The 23,076-nt window shown below is 48.2% G+C and overlaps 1 protein-coding gene across 15 annotated transcripts in view; it reads left to right on the top strand.

The window, feature by feature from the left end:
- PTK2 (protein tyrosine kinase 2) overlaps positions 1-23,076 on the top strand; it is a 245,677-nt gene that overhangs the window by 870 nt on the left and 221,731 nt on the right. For 13 of the 15 annotated variants that reach the window (XM_044244883.1, XM_044244884.1, XM_044244882.1 and 10 more), the window contains exon 2: positions 19,421-19,524. The gene's annotated coding sequence lies outside the window, so the exon portion shown is untranslated. The other 2 variants (XM_044244871.1, XM_044244872.1) reach the window with 2 other exon arrangements.

Raw genomic sequence — 23,076 nt, forward strand, 5'->3', positions numbered from 1 at the left:
CTCCGGCCGACCAGCCTCCGGCCCCGCTGCCGGCTTCGGCCCCTTTCTTCCTCCGGGGAGGGTGTGCGTGTGTGTGCGTGTGTGTGTGTGCGTGTGCGCGCGTGTGACTTGCTTTTATTTAACTGCGGGATCTCGCTTAGTGCACCGAGGGCAAGAAGACATTTCTTTTGAGTCGTTTCAACACTGTGTCGCTCTGGCACGGCCCGCCTGCAGCTGGGGTCCGGCCGGGAGCCCGGGATAATAGTGACACTGTAGTGGCCGGGGACGGGGACATGCGCCCTCGCTGCGGGTGCGTGAGAGTTTAGAGGTCCGCAGGCCAGACGACCCTCGCCGGGATCTTTCGTGGAACGTCAGCGCTGTCACGGTTGTGGAAATGGGCCGCTACTGCTCGAAATGAAATGCAGAGCCCCCCCCCCCCCAAAAGTGATCTGTAAAACGGGCCATGAGGAGTCTGTGAGCGCTGGTCAGGTGTGTGTCTCTGGGAACCCGGACGCGGCCGAGTGATGGGAAGGTACATTCGGAGTTAGCATTCACCTTGCTTTTGTCGGGGTACAGTGTAGGTAATTTTTTCGTGCAGCTGCCCTTGGGAGATCATTTTTAGCGTCCTGCAATATTTATACCGACGAAACTTTTAAAGTTTGTGTTCCGGGGTCTTAAAAAAAATTATTTATATATTTGACAGAGATCACAAGTAGGCAGAGAGGCAGATGGTGGGTGGGTGGGTGGGGGAAGCAGGCTCCCCGCTGAGCAGAGAGCCTGATGTGCTGCTGGATCCCAGGACCCTGGGATCATGACCTGAGCTGACACAGAGGCCTAACCCACTGAGCCACGCAGACGCCCTGTTCTGGTGTCTTTAGGAGTACACTGTTTTATATGGGGCTGTGCTTGGAGGGGAGGTACTAACTTGGCCTACCGCTAGTGTCTTGAATACTTTATTGTACTAAATGTTGTAGAAGCAGCAAGATCAACTATGCCTAATTCTGAGTTGTATCTTTCCGGGGATTATTAAATAATCCAATTTAATAGTGAAAACTGGGAGGAGATTGTTTAAAATGCCTTGCTCTTGCTTAAAGGGTCCCATAACCCACCCGACACTTGAGTATGTGCACTCACTAGAAGGACCTGCACGTTGTCCAGAGGCGCTGGCGCATCAGGAAGCAGGTCCTTGGATAAGTAAAGCATTGAATGCAAAACGCAGCATTTAAGTTTGGGGCGGTCTGCCGAAGGTGAGCTGTGTTAGATTAGCAGTGAGGCTCCATGAGGGTGATGGTGTTGGGGTGTCCGGGGAGACCAGAAGTTAGGAGCAGTGAGGATCCTTAAAACACTTCTAACTAACATCCTTTCTTTAGTGCTCCACGCCCATGGCTGGAAATGACAACTTGATGTCCCAATTCTTAAAGTTGGGTTCTTCAGCAAATCACAGAACTTTTCTCACTAGGAAGTTGGAGAAGTTGTCTAAATTACAGAATTGTATTGTTAAAGCTATCCCCTTTAAAAAAAATACTGATTAGTTCCTGCAGAAAAAATTACAGTATATTCTGTGTACTGTATATACACTATAGTGTAGTAAAGAATAGATTTGAAAATTACTAGTCTTTACTGGTTGTTAGTTTTGAGTTAGAGAAGTAGGATCTTAGTTCACTTCTCTATAAAGATTTCATGGAAACCTGTTTTTCTGTATTTTTAAGTGTCTTAGTTTTGAGAAAATAATTGTCTTAAGGGTGACATAACAAAAGATGAGATTCAGAGTCTTAATGTGTAAGTCTTTAACTTTTGAAATTGGACATTGTCAGTTTAGTTTTCAGCTAAAATCTTGTTTTAAATTTCAGTATAATTAAAAGTTAAATTACTTTTGTCATTTGTGAATTGAGTTTTTTTGGCTTATAAATGAGTAAAGTTTAGTTTCTGTAGTAGTTTCTTTTGCCTTAAAGTTTTAGCTTACAAACTTATTTTCATTACTGTATCTCCTTACTAAAAATCTCTTAAATAATTAGCAAAATACTGCTGTGGGGGTCTTTGAGAATTTTTACTGATGCCTGTATGTTATTTAAAATGCAAATTTTAAAAACTTGGGCCAAGAAAATGACCTTACTTGAGTCAGTAGTAATAAATTCCAGGAAGTTTGTGAATGCAGTAAGCATTCAAATATGAAATTGCATCTGTGTCCTTAGAACGATCCTTGGTGGAAAAGGATGAGAGTGGTTCCGGCTCCTGTTTGGGTGTTCCTGTGTTCCGCTGCCCCAGCCGGCTACATTAGCAAGTTGTTTTTTACGTCTCTGCTGAAAACCATATTTAATAGTGGATTATTTGAACTGTTGATGCCTTTTCTCTTTACTGAGATTTTGCCAAGGCTTCCCCCCCCCCTTCATTTCATGACTACCAAAAGGCAACTTCGTGTAGGAGAAATGAAATTCCTATCTACCACTTTCTGGCATTAATTTCTAGGAATTGTGCCAAGTCTTACCATTCAGAACTATATGAATAAATGTGTTTCTGATAATAAAGTAGCAGAAGAACCCCTTCTCTTCCTGTCTATAACAGGTGTTTTGGTGTTTTTGCTAGGCTCTATTATGGAAATAAAATTCAGATAGGCGTATCTTTCAGGATGGGTGGGATTTTTAGCAAATGCTGTTAATTATGGTTTGATTTGCCTAAACATAGATGAAATGGTTTTTAGAGGAAAGTATGAAATAGATGTTTTCGCATGAGCGGCACTATTGCCACTTCTTAGCAGTTGAACACCTCCAAGGACGAATCTAGTAGCAGCACCTCAAAGTTCCCTTGTTTGTCAGGACCTGAAGCTGTTTCCTTGCGAACTTTGTATTTAATTAAAGTAATCCTGCCTAGGATTTGTGTTACTGATGTACATTGCTACTTACTGTCAACTCGCTTTTCAGAACAAGAAAAGTGACTAAAGTTATACATGGGAGTGTTACCCACTGATGGGGAAGAGATGTAATGTTACCGGGTACGGGTACCGGTGTGGGTACTGGGTGTTGTCGGTAGGAGTTCCTACCTTTTTCCCGACAAATTAAATCCGGGAGATGAAACGTGCCAGACCTGAGCTGAGGGCTCTCTGTTACTCATGAAAACCATTGAGTTGCGCGATTTCTGTCCTCATTTTACAGATGAAACACTGGCCGTTTGGAGTTAGAGGAGCTGGCCGTGGGCACAGGCTTGGCCCGCAAGGGACAGATCCTGGTTGGCCAGACCTGCTGAACTTTCTGCGCAGCTTCTAGGACGAGGCAGGACTGGGGACGCGGTCGTCTCACTGATCTTCTAAAGGGGGAGTGAGTCACGTGCAAGCGTAATTACTGTGTCTGGGAAAGTTTAAATTACTATGTTTTCTGTTTGAGTCTGACACTTTCGTATCATGAAGCTATGATGTGGCCAGTGTGGTGTAGGTGAACACTGTAATGGACATACCAAAATTGTTTCATTATTTTAAATTAACTCAAAATTGTTAAATAAAAATATGTAATGCATAGGGCTGTGGTCGATGCTTCTTATTGTTAAAGGTTGTGCTGTAGTGACCTCTACATCTAGAGTTGTTTCATTGGTGACTTTCTGGGGCGGGGGGGGAATGTCAGTGTTTAGGAATATAGTTTCATGGGAAGCAAGGACTAATGTGAGGGAAAAGTGAATTGTACATTTATCATTCAGGTTTAATCCCCTTGTAGTACATCCTAGAATTTATGATCTCTAACACACTGCTGCTCTGTAAATGTTTCTGAAGTGAATGTGCTCATTCTCTGATTTAGAATTTTTTTAAATTTAGAATTTTTTCATGTTTTTAAGACTTGACCTACTCTGTACTCCTTTGTTTGGGGCCAGTGGACCAAAACCAAGGCTCAGAAGAACCTAAAAAGTTGAACCTTTGACTGTCTGTGCCTAGGATCTCCTTTCTGCCTCCATATTCTATCTTGAAAGTCGTGCCATCTGGCGCCTTGGATTCTGCTGTGAATGGTAGAGGCTTGTGGGGTCTACTTGTGACCAAAGCACCATGTGTTTGTCTTTGATGGACGGAAGAGTGAACTGAAATGATTTTATGCATTCCGTATTTGTGTCTTGAGCTAGGGGAAAAAACATTTCTCTGTCCCTTTACAATTCTCACATGTTTTTGTTCTAGAAATTGATTTTTTTTTTTAAAGATTTTATTTATTTATCAGAGAGAGAGCGAGCACAGGCAGACAGAATGGCAGGCAGAGGGAGAAGCAGGCTCCCTGACGAGCAAGGAGCCCGATGTGGGACTCGATCCCAGGACGCTGGGATCATGACCTGAGCCAAAGGCAGCTGCTTAACCAACTGAGCCACCCAGGCGTCCCTAGAAATTGATTTTGTAGGAGTTGGTCCTGTGTTCGGTAGGACTCATTCTGTGTTCTGAAGACATCAGAAGTTGCTTAGGGCGGCACAAGATGAGCGGGATTCACGCAGGATCCTTGATGACTGGTGTGGGAGCTGTAATGTGTCTTTTACTAATCGGTTGGATTCATCACGTGCTTTACAAGGGTTATACGTTCTGCCCTGAAACCGTCTTTAGAAATGCAGCTTCCTAACACTGTCAGTTCTGCAGCACGCCAGCCTTCCTTCACTCAGGCAGGAAAAGTCAGTATTTGGGTAAAAAGAAAAGCAGTCGTTTGTTCTTCCTCAGCAGTTCCCCCTTAATCTTCTTGTGGTGAGGGGAAGCCTGCGCCCACCCACACCTGGTAAACCGGGGACCTGGTTGTTCCGCAGCGACTTGTGAGGTTTGGGTGCGTCACCACCGTCACTTGAACTTGAACTAGAAACGCAGATGCCCGTGCCCCTCCTCCGACCTCCTGAACCAGACTCGGGGGCTGGTGCCCCGCGGGCGGTGTCGGCTTGCTGTGCCCAGCCGCTGCTACAGGCGGTTCCGGCGAAAAGCAGGAGGTAGCTGGCGGCACTCGGCGGTGGATGGCAGAGGTAGCGGGGGGGGGGGGGGGGGCTTCTGATGGCTTCGATTTGCTCAGGAGACTGCCTTCACCTCAGGACTCCCGAGTGTGGTTTTTAGGATTTGTAGAGTCTTGGGAAGACCTTACAACTGATTTTGTTGAGGGATGTTGAATGTTTTATGCTGAGGTCATTTAATTCTTTTGAATCTTGGTTTGGATTTTAGGTAAGTAACTTTGCATCGAAATAGCAGTTTGTGTGGCCCCAGACTTGAGGTTTTTGGCAAACAGCTGGAGAGTGTATGTGGGGGTGTTCAAGGCACGAGTTTGCTGGTGGTTTTGTTTTGGTGCCAAGAGATTGGCTCGTTTACTGGACTCAGGAGGATCTCCAAGCCTTGGGGTGACTGCTAAAGCACTTCTGTGGGAATCGATGCTAGCCCTAGCATGAAAGTCATATCCAAATTTAATACATACTGTTTTGCCTTTGTCCTTTATTTTTTCCCTAAGACCAGACCTTGATGAAAGTGTTAAAAGACAGGGTTGGTGATGTGCTTGCTTTCTCCTGTGTCTGCTGCAGAGTTGGACGCACCTGTAGGCACACAGAGGATTGTGAGCTCGGGGACACGGATTCTGTCATTCCGTGCATATCCGCGGGGCCTTCGTGGCTCCCTCCCACCGGCCCAGTGGGTTGGCCCTCAGTGATTGGTTTAGGATTGAAGAGGAGTCTGTGCTCCTGCCCAGGGGGTCTTGTGGTCTTTAAGTACGTGAAGGTTGCTGCTAAGGCAGAGAAGAAGAATTAGGGATGGACCCGGTGGGCTGGACTGTGCCTGATTGCAGCCCAGAGCCAAAGGCTGTTCCCACGTCCCTCCTCTGGTCCGCGTCAGACTTGGGTTAGTGGTGCGGCTCCGTGATACGGAAGATAAAGGGGAGGAGCCGGTGGGAACCAGTACCTGGGACAGCTTCTTTCACCTTGTATGGGTCTGGTGGGTTTCGAGTTTATAGTCGGTTATAGACTGTGACCCCGTTCCATGCATGTCGGAGCGCCGGGCCTGGAGCAGCGCTCAGGGACTGCCTCCGGTGGCTCCTCTCTGATGACCCCGCTTCAGCCGCCTCTGGTCTCGCGTCGGTCTCCCCGCCCCACCCCTTCTGGTGGTTTCTGTTGCGTCGCTGCCTTGTGGTTTCAAATAGCCTTTTCCTGGTTACAGTGAGGTTGCACATCTTTTTATACATTTACTGGCCATTCAGGCTCACTGTTTTTGCAAAGTGCCCATATTTTCCTATTAGGTTATTTTAAAATTGATTTGTAGACTTTATATATGCAGGACACACATTCTTTGTTGGTTGTATATTTTGCTGCTGTCTCTTCCCACTTTGTCATATGCAGTTTCACTGACTCAGTGTTGTTTTTTTTTTTTTTTAAATGAATAGAAGTTTTTAAGTTTAATTAGTGGCATTTATGGGTCTTTTCCCTTGTATGCTTTTTCTATCTTTCCCTGCCCTGAAGTCATGAACTAATTCCTCATTTATTCTTTTTTTTTTTTTTTTTTTTTAAAGATTTTATTTATTTATTTGAGAGAGAGACAGTGAGAGAGAGAATGAGCGAGGAGAAGGTCAGAGAGCGAAGCAGACTCCCCATGGAGCTGGGAGCCTGATGTGGGACTCGATCCCGGGACTCCAGGATCACGCCCTGAGCCGGAGGCAGTCGTCCAACCAACTGCGCCACCCAGGCGTCCCCCTCATTTATTCTTTAAGTGCTTTTATACTTCTGCTTTTAACCTTTAACTTTCTAGTTCTCTCAGAATTGGTGTGAGTGTAGAATCTGAAGACGGGATCCAGCTTCGTGAACATGTGGACCTCCTGCTGTCCCTCCCCTCAGCTCCACGCAGTGCCCCCTTTCTTGTAAACGAACGGTCCATGTGTGTGTGCGTCTTGGACTTTCTTGGATTCCACTGGTACTGCCCAATTTAAGCTGCCTCGGTCATTTCAGTTTTATCCCGAGTCCTGCGGTGGAACTCTTCCCGTTTGGTTCCTCTGTAGGCATACCTTGACTATCCTTGACTCTTTGCGGATCTGTGTCTATTTTAGAATCACTTGCTAACTTCCAAAAAACTTCTTCCTGTTGTTGCTTGGGATGACATCGAACGGGATCAGAGTGTGGAGAGTCATTCCTCATTTCCACTTCTGCAAATAAAGCCTTTGAATGACTGTTGAAGCCTTTCTATGTGAACACAGGCTTTGATTTCTCTTGGGAATGGTTGGGTCGCGCACTGGAACAGCTGGATCACGTGGTAGGTGTGTGTTTGGCTTTTTAAGAAAGTGTCAAACCCTTGGCCACCTGGGTGACTCATTCGACTGGTTAGGCGTCTGCCTTTGGCTCAGGTCATGATCTCAGCTCCCGGAACTGAGCCCCGCATCGGGCTCTCTGCTCAGTGGGAAGACTGCCTCTCCTTCTCCCACTCCCCCTGCTTGCATTCCTTCCCTGTCTCTCTCTCTCTCAAATAAATAAATAAATAAAAATCATTAAAAAAAAAAAGTAAGTGTCAGACTCTGTTCTAGGCTGGCCGAACCGTTTTCCGCCTGCCCCAGGCTCGTGAGAGGGCTCTCATCACTCTGACCGTTGGGCACCATGGCCATGCCCAGGCTTTCAGCTCTCTGGCCGTTCTGATAGGTGTGCAGTGGTCTTCTGGTGTGGTTTTACTTGTCTCCCAGATGCCTGATAATATCAAGTATCTTCCCGTATGCTTCTTTGCCACCCATGTATTCTTTGATGTTCAAATGTTTTGCCTATTAAATTTTTTTTTCCTTATTGGTAGGTTCTTTATGTATTCTGGATACAAGTCTTTATCAGATGTATGCTGTGCTTTTCTCTCATGCTGTGGCTTGTTTTTGCATTCTCTTTCTCTTTTAAAGATTTTATTATTTGAGATGGTGAGAGAGAGCAGGAGTGGGGGTTGGGGAGGGGCACAGGCAGAGGGAGAAGCAGACTACCCACTGAGCAGGGAGCCTGATGGGGGACTCGACCCCGGGACCCTGATGGGGACTCGACCCCGGGACCCTGAGATCATGATCTGAGCTGAAGATAGACGTTCACCCGACTGAGCCACCCAGGTAGCCCTCTCTCTCTCTTTTTAAAAAAAATTTAGAGAGATTGTATGTGGGGTAGGGGAGGGGCAGAGGGGGAGAGAGTGTGTCCCAACCAGACTCCACACTGAACATGGAGTCCCATGACCCTGAGATCATGACCTGAGCCGAAACCAAGAGTTGGGCGCTCAACTGACTGTGCCACCCAGGCCTCCTGTGTTTTGCATTCTCTTAACAGGGTCTTGAAGAGCAGAAGTTAGGCATTTTGATGATGGCTTGTCAGTTTGTTGTTTTATGGACTGCTTTTATTTTAAAGTTTACTTTTTTAAAGATTGATTTTATTTGAGAGAGAAAGCGAGAGCGCAAGCAGAGGGAGGAGGCAGAGAGAGAAGAGGCTCCCCACTGACCAGAGAGCGCGACTCGGGGCTCCCTCCCCAGACCCTGAGATCATGACCTGGGCCCATGACAGACCTTTGACTGAGCCACCCAGGCACCCCTGGACTGTGCTTTTTTGGTGTCATAGTTAAGAAATCATTGCCTAAAACAAACCAAAACAAATCATTGCCTAATCCTAGGTCACAAAGGTTTTTCCTTATGTTTCCCTCCATCCCCATCTAGAAAAGTTTCAGGTTTTACATTTAGGTCTGTGATTCATTTTGAGATACTTTTTTTTTTTTTTTTTTAAATGGTGTGAGATATTTGTAGGATTCTTAATTTAATTCTGATTATTTGTACGATTCTTTTGAGGTATAGAACAAAGATGTAGCTCCTTCGAGAGAGCTTTTTTTTTTTCCCCTTTTTTTGTTTCAACCAGTTTGGGAATCACCTTAAAGCAAGGTTAAGGCATGAGGATTTGGACCACCCAATGCTATCATTTTACTGGAGAGATGATTCGCCTCTGGTTTCTCTTATCTGGAGCTTTGTAGCCTTTAGGGTCCTGCTTGTTGAGGTAGGGTTTTTGGTTAGACACCCTGAGGAACCCAGCTTTTGATTCCTATTCCTCTTTCCCCGCATGGTTGTAGAAATGAAAGTTGAGAACTTTCAGAATTGGCAAATGACTTCAGGACAAAGGTGGTTTCTGTGCTTGTTGATCCTGATCTCTTTGGGTTCCTGATTTCACTTTAATTTTGGCCTGGTATTTCCTTATTATCTTGTCAGTTTCTGGTTGATTTTAAGATTTTTAAAAGTACTCTGTCCATCTTTTTTAGTCTTTTTCAGGGGGAGGATTGGGCCTGACAACTTAGCCTGTAGTTAAGGAGCCAAAGGAAATTCTTTTCCATTTTACTCCAGTATTTAGAGTCCAGACTGGGATCTGTGTCTCCTGTAGTCACTGTTAACCATGTGTAGCTCTTTAAACCAAATTAAATAAAATTGGAAGTTCTGTTTGACAGTCACACTAGCCCCACTTGGGGTGCTCAGCATGCAGGTGTGACTAGTGCTATGGCGTTGAGCAGGCAGAGATGGGACGTTGTGGTCACGGGGGAGTGTCTGTTACACGGTGCTGGCCGGACTCTTGAGAACCTCAAGGGATTTGCAACGGTGCGTGCGTCCGCTTTGGAGAACCACCAATCCAGGTGTCCTTGATGCTTCAACTTCGACTCTTTCTGGAGTCTGCCTAGAGCTGGAACAGCTAGACAGGTGATTGAGCCTCTTTGATAGGCTCATCGTGGAGCCTGTCTGTAAGGGGAGGTGTGGGTTCTCACACTGGTGCAGGCGGCATTATGGGGGGGCTGGGTGCACTGAGTAGAAAACCACTAAGTGCTGATCTGCCCAGTGCTTACTTGGGGCATCTGTTTTATTTTTATTTTGTTTATGAAGAGTAGCATTCACTGAAAATTATTGAAATTAAATAATGGATCAGAAATTAAGTTTTACCCTTAGCTAAAGTGTCAGGTATTCGTAACTGAAGTTGTCAGGGTGTTGTAGTTTTGTAGAGAGGCAGGTCTTTCTAACAAAGAAATCTTAGCTGGGAGACAGAAGGTGGAGGTTGGAATATTGGTGCTTCGCCTTCAGTCCCGTGGCATCTGATACCGTCTGTAGCTCTTTAGTCTGGCATCTGCCATCTTCGAGGCTCCGGGCGCTGGCGCTGCGTGGGGTCATGTGCACATGTGCTGGCACAGGTGACCTTTGACCGGTGCAGGCTGCCGGACCCCCCATAGGTGAAAATCCACAGTTAACACATATTTTTTTGTGTGTGTTATATACTGTATTATAAAAAAGTTAAGTTAGAGAAAAGAGGATGTTAAGAAAATCAGGAGAAAATACATTTACTGTGTGGCATGTATTGAAGAAATCTGTGTGTGAGTGGACCTGGTTGATGGAGAGCCGGCACCATTAGACAGCTGTCTTGTGCCTGGGGTCGTGCTAAGCCCCTGGGGCAAGCAGGAGGGGGTGACGCACTCGGTGTGCCGTGTGGTGTCCCCAGCAGTAGTGGTCCTGGAGCAGAGTGCTCTGAGGACCTGGAGGTATGTCCCGGGTCACAGTCAAGCCCCGAGGTCAGCATACTGTCTCTGTTCAAGGTCAGATAGTAAACAGTTCAGGCTTTGTAGGCCACATAGGGCCTGTCATTTTTTTTTTCTTTCTTTTTCTTTTCTTTCTTCTTCTTCTTTTTTTTTTTAAACAACTCTTTTAAAAGGTAAAAGCCTTTATCAGCCCAGGAACCATACAAAAACTGGCTGTGGACCAGATGCTGTGACCTCCGCAGGTCTGGCTGTGTGCAGGGATCTGGAGAAATTGAACGGTAGGTGGGCAACAGGCAGGGCCTTGTGGAGGACATGCCCCCTGTAAAAGTGCCGAGGTGTGAGAGCCGGGGTGTGTGGGCCTGAACGTTTTTACCAGCGTTTAGGAGTACAGAAAGGGTTGGGTCGAGCAGGAGTGGGGTTGATACTGTTGGCAGGTCAGAGCAGCGTGTGGTTGACCCTGACAGGAGCAGATTCATGTGGCAGGAAGGCGGCTGCATCAGGACTAGAGTGGGTCAGGGAGGTGTTGCAGTAATGCACTTCGGAAGGGGAGAAACCTGACCCTTGTCACTGAGGGAACGGCTGCCTGGTGTCTGACACCCAGCTAGTAAAGTGATGGGCAAAGTTCAGATGGTCCGGCTGAATAGCCTGTGTTCCTTTAATTACACAATTACGTTGTACACACGAGTGAAGAAGGTCTCACTTAAAGGCATGACTGAGGAACTGGAGAGAGAGTGACCGGAGGCCTGGTTCTCAGTCAGTCTCCAGGCTCTGACCAGGGAGAGGAAGAGGCAGAGCCCGAGCGAGGGGGTGTGCGGAGCACTTCCAGGATGGCTCCCGGATTTCTCCCGTGGTGGAAAGACCATGAAGATCTTTCTGTTCTTAAGTGCTTGCTGATCAGACTGTTGCTTAAGGAGGAAATGCTCTCTCCTAGGTCCATGAACCCCAGAAATGGTAAGAATTGTGTGAGTTATTTTCTTGGGGTAGGAATGCTTGGGCTTTCGTCCCATTATCAAAGTGAGCCCAACCCCAAGGGAGGGCACTCCTTGTTATTAGACTGTAGACACCTGACACTCGGCACAGGTGTGAGCCGTAAGGGAAGGCTAAGCATCCAAACCACAGGACTTTCACTTTAACCAACTGAGCCACCCAGGCGTCCCTGGACTTTCACTTTAAATGTAACACATCACAGACCGCTACATGGAACAGACTCTCGAAGCTGTCGCTGAAGCCCGACTGTCCCAACCGAACACTGCCAGTCGGCAGTGGAGACGTCTCCCCGGCCTCCCCTGCCCTCCCAAGAGACCCCACAAGGCACAGTGTTGGTACACAGAAGGCCAGCCAGCTGTTTGGGACTCTGATTGGCCTGGGTTTCAACACTGCTCTTGTGCACTAGAGGAAGCTACAGTTCATGAACTGTCAGGCGTATCTTAACAGTCCCGTGGCTGTGAGAGATGGTCCAGTGTCACTTTTAGTCGGCTGTGTCAGTTCGAAAAGGAGTGTCGTTTTTCTGTCCGCTTAGAAGCGTGTTGCTGGTTCATAGTTGTAAGACAGGGCCTGATGCCCACTGTCACAGGGGGCTCTTCGGACAAGTGCAGGAGGAGCCTGGCAGCCGGCGGCTCGCTCGCGCCAGGCAGATCGGTGCGCTGTTCTGGAGTCCAGAGCAGGTTGGTTCATGTTGGACATCAGCGTTATGTGTAATGTAGGAAGTGCAGACTTACACATTGTAGCAGGCCCTGCAGAGAGCTGCTGGTTTTGGAGATACATGGTTGCCCTTAGAAGATGACTCTTAGAGGGGAGGGTTTAGACATGGGTATATGTCTGAAAAAGTTTCCTTTTCCTCTTGAGAACAACTGTGACCTCCATTAAGGGCCAAGTATCATGAGTGGCAAAGATATAAGAAATGATGGAATTCAGTGATGGTGTAGACATTAGAAGTGAAAAACCTCGGGCCGTGTAAGATATTACCCATAAGATTTCAGCCTGGGGATAATTGTGATTCCAGTGTTGGCGAAACGTTTGGAATCTCCTTGTCTGTGTCATGGCAGAGAAGGCTTTGCTTTTTGCTTTGGAAAAAATACAGTAGTTGTGTTCTAAGGACTTGACTTGGTAACAGAGGTAGCAGGAGTGACTTAGTTTAAATGCAGGTTGTCTGTGTAGGAATGTTTGATGGGTCACGACTAAGTGTTTGGCTGCTAAAGAGTTAACATTTGTCTTTGACTTTGCCCTTTCGACCATTTCATTGGAAGTTTTAAACTTTTCCACTGGGTGTTTGCCTCCTTTATTTTTCTTGCTTTAGATAGTCTAGGATTTTAGAGGTTGATCTAAATTTAGGGATCATCAGGTTCGGGGCTCCCACTTTAGAGCTGAAGAACTAACCCAGAGAGGATGGGTGGCTTTTGGATAGAAACGGAGGAGGACTCACAAGACACGCTCGGCCGCCTTCACTCCGAGCTCGCTGGTGATCTTTCGAGTAGAAGAGAAGGGTGTGAAGACACCTTGTAAAACTCCTGTTTCCTATAAACTGTCAGGAGCTTGAAAAAAATTGATGTAATTGGAAAGCGGGTAAGAAGTGGACAGCATTGAGTCTGTTGCTCGAACTGTATCCAAGTAACATGTGGTTTGCATTTAGTTATTTATTTCTGCATTATCGTGGGTATTTGGGAAGTGACACAACATCTCACACATGTATATAATCTGAGTTTCAGAAAACTAATAATGCCAGCTCTGCACACTTATGTGTCACACTTAGTCACTCTTAACTCCTGAGCATCTGCCATGACGGGGATTCGTTAAGAAGACGGCAGTCCTGGGTGCCTGGCTGGCCCAGTGGTGGAACGTGTGATTCTTGATCTTGGGGTTGTGAGTTTGAGCCCCACTTTGTATGTAGAGATTACATAAGTAAATAAAGTAAGTTAAAAAAGAAAAAAGAAAAAGATAGTCACTTTCCCAGGAAGATTTTGGGTGTATCATTGGTCCTGAAACACCGAGGTTTTGTAAGAATTGCCGAGGACCGTGTGTGAGAGATGCAAACGGGCGCGGGGGTGCCGCAGTCAGTTAAGTGTCCTACTCTTGTTTTCAGCTCGGGTCATGATCTCAGGGTCATGAGATCCGGCCCCATGTTCGGCTCTGCGCCCAGTGTGGAGTCTGCTTGGGATTCTCTGTCTCCTTCTGCCCTGCCCCATCCCCTCATGATCTGGCTTTTTCTTTGAAGGAAAAAAAAAAAAAAGAATTAAAACCAATGTGATGGTATCATCCCACAGCGATGTTGAGTTACCATTCCTGATGTGGAAGCCAGTCACCTGCGTTTTAAACTAGCTTCCCCTCATGCTGAAGAAACACTGCTGTACTGTTGGTGAAAATACGTTGTAAATCATTAAGACCTGGAGTCCGGGAGGCCCCTACAACTCCCTGCAGGTTCTGTGGCTCACTAGAAGGACTCACAGAACTCTGAGAAGCCATTACACTCCTGGTTATGGTTCATTACAGGGCGAGGATGCAGGTGGCGGTCAGTGAAGGAAAGCACAGGGCCTAGTCCTGGGAAGACCAGCAGGAGCTTCTCGTCGTCTTCTCCCGGTGCGGGTGCGCGGACTTCTCCCAGCACTGACGCTGCCAGCCCAGGAAACTCACCTGAGCCTTGGGGTCCGGGGTATTTATGGGGGGTTGTCCCGTAGGCACTTGCCAGCTGCATGGCCAGGTTTAGTCTGCAGTCCCTCTGGAAGTCAAGCTGGTGTTTTGTGTGGCCCAAGTCTCCACCAGTAATCACACTGTTAGCATAGACTGTCTGGTGTGACCCAAGGCCCCAGCTAAACAAGACTGAAAGACTGTCTCATCAGGCAGGACATTCCAAGGGCTCAGAGGTGACTTCCCAGGAACTGGGCAATGGCCAAATCTGCTTGGGGCAAGCTTAATCCTTTCCTGCATGAAGCCTACAAAGTAAATTACTATTTCTGTCATTACCAGGGAGTTCAAGAAATTACTGCTTTTAGGTAGGAGGTATGTTGCAACCACATGTAGTGTGATTTGCCACAAAACTAAAATACCAGAATTTCTGCACACAAGTGAAGCCGTCTCCAGAAGTGTGTCATCCTTGACACCTGTCGGAATGTTTTCATCAGGAATTTGAATAAAGATCAGGAGTTAGTGCTGGGGGACTCTTCATTTTTAGAATCAGAATTTTAAAATATTTCGATAGGTTGTGACGAAGTGCTAAAATCAACAAGGTAAAATTTATAGGGAATAAAGAAAGGTAAAATGGCAGACAAGTTAAAAAGAAAAAACCAGCTGAGAACTTTAAGATGTGTGAAATGTGCCTTAGCTGTGTACCTGTGTGCGGAAAACCTGGGGAGGTTGACTGAAAAGGATCGGAAGGCTTCTCTGAAGGGGCAGATGGTAGATATTTTAGGTTTTGCAGACTAATGGGCAAAACGAAGGATATTATGTAAGTACTTACATAACAAGAGAAAACACTGTAATTTCTACAAAATTTTTATTGACAGAATTCCAAATAATAATTGAGTATGTATGGGACGCCTGGGTGGCGCAGTTGGTTGGACGACTGCCTTCGGCTCAGGGCGTGATCCTGGAGTCCCAGGATCGAGTCCCACATCAGGCTCCCAGCTCCATGGGGAGTCTGCTTCGCTCTCTGACCTTCTCCTCGCTCATGCTCTCTCTCACTGTCTCTCTCTCTCAAATAAATAAATAAAATCTTTAAAAAAAAAAAATAATTGAGTATGTAAATATATTATAATACAGGTGTACTAATAAGAGTGGAATTATTTTTTCGGGGGGAGGGTTGGATAACATTTTTCCTGGTTGGAGTTCGAGGTTCGTGATCCCTCATGTCTCGGCCAGTTACCGGTGGTCAGTCTCTCGGTGCTGATCTGCACGGAAGGTCTCCACGTGTCATCTTTGGCGACAGCTTCCTGCTGGCGGTGCTCGTGGACGCGGATACCGGTTTGGAAGCTTCTCGTCTCAGGTTAGTGTGCTCGTGGTTTGGCAGACGTTTATAGAATTCCAGGAGGTTCTTTTTGACGTTTGCTTCTCTGCATGTCATCACAGCGCTGATTCGTCTCTTCCAGTGATGGTCCGAAGGAAGTGCCTCAGTCGCATGGTTCATTGGCTTTGAAATAGTGACTTCTCGTTGTACCCGCAGTGAGGTCTGAGAAATGCTGCTGGAACAGTAGTTTGAACTCAGAAAACACATCTGCTGCAGATCTGCGCGGGGACAAAATCCGCTTCTCTCTTTAGCTGTTTATTTTTTTATTTTTAAGTAACCTTTGTGCCCAGCCTGGGACTTGAACCCAGAGCTCCGGAGTCCCACGCTCCTGTGACGGAGCCGGCCAGCGCCGCTGTCACTCTGGCGGCGCGGGAGGCTGCTTGTGATCAGGGTGCTTGCGGTCACCGCCCGAGGCCCTCCCGTGAGCACTGCCGCGCCGTGTATGTTTAGGGGAGCTCACGATGAAGTGTTCACACGTGTGAGCAAAAGCTGGCCTCCGCAGCAGCTCAGTGTTTGGTAAGAGTGATGACTGAAGGAGGGTCTTGAGTTCGGGAAGATTTCGGTCTTGGCTCTGAGGCTGAAAAGTCCCACCAAAGCCTCGCACGTCCCGCTGACCTGCTGTGCGTCAGGACAAGCCAGGCTGTTTTCCTGACGCTTGCTGTCGATGCTCCTGGCTGGGTAACTCACGATGGGTCGGAACATTTCCCACGGGCACCTGTTGCCGAATAACACATTGGAGAACCCTAGCTCAACGCTTTGAACAACTTCTCTTGTCATACTCTCCGTGACATTTCCAGCTAACCCTGTTCTGCTCTGCAGACTTTTTTGCAGTCTTCAGTTATAGTATGTGTTAGCAGATTCTGCTCCAGGTCGTGTTAAATCAGTGTTTCCTCAGTGTTTTCTCTTTGAAAGTGTTCTCCTAGCAGTTCCCCACCAAGAACTGCTCCCAGAGGCCCCATCTTCGGTCCCTTTGCTCCATGCACAAATAGTCGAGCGGCGTGGGTTACACCTGTTGGCTCAGCAGCAACGAAGGAAACCCACTCAGGCCCTTGCCTCTTTCCTTCCTTGACTCTCAGTGTTGTTCCTGGGGTCCTCCCCTCGGAGCAGCTGTTCTTGCCGAAAGGGTTGTTGTTTTCAACAAGTGCACTTTTTTTTTTTAAGATTTTATTTATTTATTTGATAGACCGATCAGTAGTAGGCAGAGAGGCAGGCAGAGAGAGAGAGAGGGAAGCAGGCTCCCTGTTGAGCAGAGAGCCCGATGTGGGGCTCGATCCCAGGACCCTGGGATCATGACCTGAGCCGAAGGCAGAGGCTTTAACCCACTGCGCCACCCAGGCGCCCCAACAAGTGCACTTTTCCTCTGCACATTTCCTCTGCTGTTCAGTTAAACATGATTTAATGAACTCCTTGTCATCCATGTGAGGTGGGGGACTGTTTGGGGTTTGGAGCAGAGAAGTGACACCACCTGCTCTAGGTTTGGAACCAACGTGTACGCTAGGGCGGTGGGGCGGGGCCAGGAAAGCCGGTCCCGGAGCGCCACAGTCATCTGGGCGAGTAGTGATCGTGGCTCGTGGCACCATGGTGTTGGTGAACTCACGCCATGGCAAGAGGACAGGGTCTGGGCCTGTTGTGTGGGAAGAGCCAACATGACTTGCTGACAAGACAGGATGAGGAATGTGGGAGGAAGACAGGAGGCGGGGATGATAGCTGTTGTTTATGGCCCCAGCGGTTGGAAGGGGGACGTAGTCAGGAACGGAGAAGACTGTATGTTAAGAAGGTTTGTGGAGGGGGCGGGTCGGTCAGCTCCTGGCCTGGGAGGTGTTGCACGTTTTACTTGGTTCTCTCTGGTGATGCTCCACTTCTCCAAGGGACCTAGAAGTGGGTCCCAGCATAGAGTACACTTGCCAGGGTTTGGTCAGGAAAACACGGACCATTCTAGACAATTTTTACTAGTCAACTTCAACTTCCACCCTGAGTTGTAGCAGGAAGGGGTTTTGGGAGGTGTAGCTCTGCCTTCTCTTCGGTGAGGCCAGGAGAAGGCGGAGATGGTGGCTCCCCTGCAGAGGGAACCCAGTCCATCCAGCACAAGAGCCGGGCAGGTGGTCTGAGCTGGAGGGAGCAGTTTTAGCTTCGTTAGCCTGGAAACAGCATTTGATGTGAGTTTGCCTGGAAGGTGAGAATAGCTGAGAAGAGAAAGTACAGAGCCCCGGGGCCTCTGGAAGGAGAGAACATCTGTGGGGTAAGAAGAAAACCACAAGAACAGGAGTGGGAGATCAGCTCTGGTCCGTTGTTGCCGAAAGGTCGAGACCTGAGCTCTGGTGATTGGCTTGAGCAGTGCACAGGTCATTGGTAGTCTTAGAAAAAGTTTACGTGGTGTGGGGGGTCAGAGCCAGTGGGTTCATGGGATGAAAGGCCAACAAGAGTTTGTGACACCGAGTGTGCTGTGTGTATGCTGGTTTGCGGAATTACTTGGATGCTGGCTGTCTTAAAGTGTGTGTGGGCTGATTCTGATGTTTGCTTCCTTCTTGGTATTGGCTTACGTTGATGCTCTTCTCCCACAGGACCTGACCTTCTTCTGGTTCTTGCTGCGCTGAGTGTGTTGGCGTGTGCCCTCCACACTTCAGGTGTTACTTCGGGAGGCTTTCTGTTGTGTGCAGATCTGCCCGTGTGGTGGCGTGACTGCCAGCTTGCTTCCTAAGGCACCTGCTGCGGTTTCCTTTTGAGAGCGGCCACACAGCTTCTGTGGTTACTCCATCCAGCTTTTCCTATCGCCCTTTCTAGGAGCGGCAGGAAGGAATGGCTTATTCTTCCTTACCTCGATCTGGGACCCTTTGCTTGGTGAACTGCTTCTACTTACACAGGGACCTGTTTCACCCGGAGGTCGCCGGTGCCCCCTGGGCTGTGTCTCTCGCTCAGTTACGCTCTGGCCTTGCTCCGCATTCTGCGTGCTGCGGGAATGTGGTCCATGGTCCTCCTTTTGGTGTCTCTCAGGCAGACGAAATGACCTGTCGGTAGACTGTCACAGCCATTAGTTCTCTTGTGTAATTGAAGGGTCGCCTTGCTTTGAGTGTGTCAGCTGTGCCTGTTAATCAGTTAGAGTAGAAAAGTGTTTCTTTCACTTTTTTTTTTTTTAAAGATTTTATTTATTTATTTGACAGAGATCACAAGCAGGCAGAGAGGCAGGCAGAGACAGGAGGAAAGCAGGCTCCCTGCTGAGCAGAGAGCCCGATGCGGGGCTCAATCCCAGGACCCTGAGATCATGACCTGAGCTGAAGGCAGAGGCTTAACCCACTGAGCCACCCAGGCGCCTTTCTTTCATATTTTTAAGCCTTTGCCAAGTCGAGTTTTCTATGGATACTATTTACCGTGTGGAACAGCGGTGGTTAGGAGAATGGGTGCGGGCGGGTCTTGCTCTGAATCTCAGACCTGATCCTTGTTCGCTGCCTGTTGAGCAGGTTCCCGACGCTCTAAGGCTCTTTTCTCATCCGTGAGGGCGAGAGTACCGTGGCTCTGGGAGGAATGTGATGGGACACAGTTCCTGGTACGTGGCTGGTCAGGGAGGGGGCGTGAGGGCAGCAAATAGAGCTGCTGGCGGTGCGGTCCTTTCCGTCGGGAGAGCTGGAAGCTGATCTCAGCCATTCCCGGACGTGTCCGGCCAGCGTGTGGGAGAGCCGGCGGCGGCGCCCACCGCTGACCCGCCGTGCTTTGTTGTGGTGGTGGTTCCTCCGTTGGGTTTTCAGAAACTGGTCATTTTGCCTCTTCATTTCCCTCCTGTCCTCCTGTCGTCCTGCTCACCAGCAGCTGGACGGCATCCTGTCCCCCGCACTGGCACATGGATGCCCGGGCCGCCCCGACCGGTGGCCTGCGAGCTGGTGTCTGACTAGAAAAGTCTTTGGAAGCATAAGCAAGTGTTTGTTTTCTCGGATAACTTTCATTATCATGTTCAGCTTCTTCTTATGTTTTTGGTTTTTCAGAAATTTACCCTGACCTGTGTCTGCAGAGCACGGGTGGCAGCGCCGCCTGCTTCGGAAGCCCCTGCGCCCCGGCTCAGAGGGAGCGACGCCAGGGCAGCGCGGTGGTACGTTTCGGACACTTGGGACTTTCGCGGCGCCAGCTGTCCAGTAGTTACACATGAGGACGTGGTAGGTTTGGGCTTTCCTTGGCAGTTAGCATTGAGCAGACCCTCTGTTTGCCAGGGGCTGAGCCTGCCTGGTTGGTCCAAGCCAGATACCTTACAGTCCGTCAACATGTCATGTCGAATGTTCACAGCTTTGGAAAGAGTCGTTCTGCCATGTGTGCCTCGGAAAGCCCAAATCGTGCCCATTGTTTTAACGTGGGGATCTGGGAAACTTGGGAAGCAGCATAGCTTATGATGCTGAGAGAAACTGCTGTTTGCCTGAGCTCTCTCTCCCTTGTTTGCTGTGTGACCTTGGAAAATTTCTTACTTTTTCTGGACTTCGTTTTCTCACATGTAAAAGGGCAAGAGAGCAGTCGTCCAGGCTGCGAGAACTCGGGAGCGGGTGCCTGTTCAGCATTTGGGAGAGAACGCTGCCCCGGCACACCCTCCACCGACGGCGGGCTGCCGCTGTGGTCGGAGCGGTGGGGGGCGGGGGTCAGGGCCTGTCCAGGTGGGACCGCGCACCGAAACCAGAACATTCTGAGCAGAGTGATGGTGCGGAGTATGTTACTCCGGGTGTTCCCGGAGTTCCAGAAGGGTGTTCCAGAAGCATAGAGCGAGACTGTGCTGTGACTGCTGGGAAGTCCTCATTTGCACATCAGAGGGTCTTGGAGAGGGGGCAGAGTGCCTGAGCTTCTCTGATGTGTCTTCACACGCACCCGTTCGTGCCAGGAAGCAGAGAGTGTCCGTCGTACAAATAACTTCAAGGAGCTGACGGTGTATTTCACTCTATAATGAGCCAAGTGTAATTTTTCTTTGTCTGGAGCAAAAGAATTTAAGCATTTTAATTACAGGGTTTGGGAAATACTCCCATTTTCTGCCCTATTTGAACTACGTTCATTCAGATTTCTGTGCTTATATGTACGTCAGTTCCGTGCTGGATGCCGCATGCCCTTGGCTGCCCACTATTCGGGGGGCAGGCACGCCGTAGGGCCAGTGTCCTTAGGATGCAGTGTTAGTGTTTGCTTGAATTCTCCCTAAAATACAAAATCAAGTGAGGAGCAGTTATAAGGCCCCCAAAGCCAGTGTGTGTGTTCATTGATTCATCACTAGGTCATTCACATGTCACGTGCACATGTTCTGAGCATGTTTTAGGTGCTTTCTCAGGCGTGAAAAAAAAGTTGAAACTCTTTAAAGGCGAGCAAGGTTGGTGTGTCTTTGAATTCTAGTTCTCTGGAAGGATAGCAGGTGTGTACAGTAGGTGCTCAGTACCTGAATAAACGTAAAAAGACCCCAGACTGCTCTTGCCTGTACTCCTGTAGAGGGATTGTATTGGATTGTAGAAGGCGACAGCTGGATGAGATATCCTCTCCAAGAGGTCTTCCCGGCTGAGCGAGGGAGAGGGAGAGTCTGCCAGCAAGGGTGGCTCAGTGGTCAGTCCTGTGGTAGAGATGTGCACAGGGCAGGAGCGCGGGCATTTCTCTTTCTTTCGTCAGCCCCCACATTCTTCACCTTCCTCATACCTGTTGTTCATTTCCCCCATACCTTCCAGGAGCCCCTTAGTAGTTTTTCTGCATGGTTCGTCATCTAGACGCAACTCTTCTTCACATTCTGTTGCTGGCAGACAATTCCCTGGAGATCTCTGTTCTCTTTTCCAAACTGCTTGCTCCTGAGGCCTTTTACTGTGTTGTTCTGGGATGTTCCTCTGTTCTCATCCTTGGCTTCTGTCCAGAGTTGGATTCTAAGTTTGTGGCAACTCTTGTCTTTGTCTTTCTTCACTGACTTCCTCATCTTTGTGGAGTTAATCACTTTAGAAAGATGTTGCAGTGTCTTTGGACAAGGCGAAGACCGCTGTCAGCATCCCCTCCTCTTGTGCTCCTCTTGTGCTCCTCCAACTTGGACTTGTCTCCCTCTCTCCTGATGCCCACCACCGCCTGAGCTCTCCCTGATAGTCATCCTGGGGAGGACCTTACCCCTTCTTCATGGAAGGTCATGTGTTGCTCATTTTTTGTTGATGCTCCTGTTTGGTGGAGGACTTTCTCCAGTGGCTTTCTGACACAGGACGCTGACGGGGCAAACCTGTTGGGACCATGCAGGAACGAAACTTGATGGACAGTCTGGCTGGGTATAGAGTTCTGTGTTGGCTTTCATTTTTGTTCATAAACTCAAAGATCGCTCCATTGCCTTCTTGTTTTCATGTCACTGTTTTAGCACTCAGAAGCTATTCTTACTTATCCTTTGTATGTAACTTTTTCCCTGCCATCTTTAGAAGCTTGTAGGAGTCTTAAAATTTGTACAAGTCTCTTGAAATGGCACGACAGTGTAGTCTGTGTGGGTCGGCTTTCATCTGCAGTGCTGCGCATTCAGTGGGTCCCTTCATTCTGGCAACTGGTATTTTTCAGTTCTGGGAATACTTTTTTGGCATTATTGTGCTGAGGTTTTCTCCCTTTCGTCTCCTTATTTTGTTTTTCTGGAAGTCTTATTATCCAGCACTTGGCTGTCCTGGGCAGAGGTTGTAATTATGCTTTTTCTTCTTCCTTTGCTCTTCCTCCTCTGCCTTTTTTTTTTTTTTTTTGTCTTTTTATTCTCCGTTCAGGGAGACATGACTTCAGTTTGACTTAACCTTCTTCTTTAGTTTATTATTTCTGATTGCAGAAAGGTTTTCGAGATTTCTAAGAGTTCTTTCCCTGTTCTTCTAGAAGAGCATCCTCCTTTTGTAGATTGATCTCAGCATCTTACCTCTGTATTCTTGGTACTTTGTATGGTCTCAGTTTCTTTCAGGTTCTTTCCTTCTTTCTCCTGTCTAACAGGCGGGGTCTCTTGACTTTTACATCGGGGTGTTCTTGGTGGGCCCTGTGTTGGGGGTCTCCAGTGTTAGGATCTTTAGGTCTGTCTATTGGGGCTGATCAGATTCCCCAGAAATATTTTCCAGTCTCTTCCTGCAGAATTCTGACTTCAGAATCTGGGAGTTAAGGGTGTGCCTGTGCGGTCTGTAGTAGGGGAGCTGGAGAAGTCACTGCTCACTGTGTGTGCAGTCATTAAATCCAGCTCTGTTCAGCGCCGCTGGGCAGGGCGACTTCAGTCTGTAGATGCCTCTGCTTTTTCCAGGGAGAGTGAGAGTCCTCCCCCACACCCCCATCTTCTGTCAGAGTGAGGGGGAGTCACATTGTACCTGGCATTGAGGTTCTAGTTCCTGTTGCCATGGCCTTCCCCAGCTACTGTGGGAAGCTGTGCCTTCCTTTCCTCGTTCCCTGTGCGCCGGGGTTGCCAGTTCTTGTCTTTGAGGACTGCTGTGCAAGCGGAGCTGGCTCTCGGCGCGCTCCACTGTGAGCTAGAATCTGCCTCTCTTGCCTGCTGACTCGTTTACTGTACTTCAGTCTTTTTAGTTTCTGTTTCTTCCAGGTTTCTTCTTTTTGCTCTTTGGGTCTCACTCTTCCATGTTAGGAGATTTTCTCAGAGCTCCCAAAATCTTGGCCTTTTCTCCTTTCAGTTGTCCCTGTGCTATTGCAAACA

The sequence above is a fragment of the Neovison vison genome, chromosome 4 (assembly GCF_020171115.1).
Source record: "Neovison vison isolate M4711 chromosome 4, ASM_NN_V1, whole genome shotgun sequence".
NCBI classification, from domain to species: Eukaryota; Metazoa; Chordata; class Mammalia; order Carnivora; family Mustelidae; genus Neogale; species Neogale vison.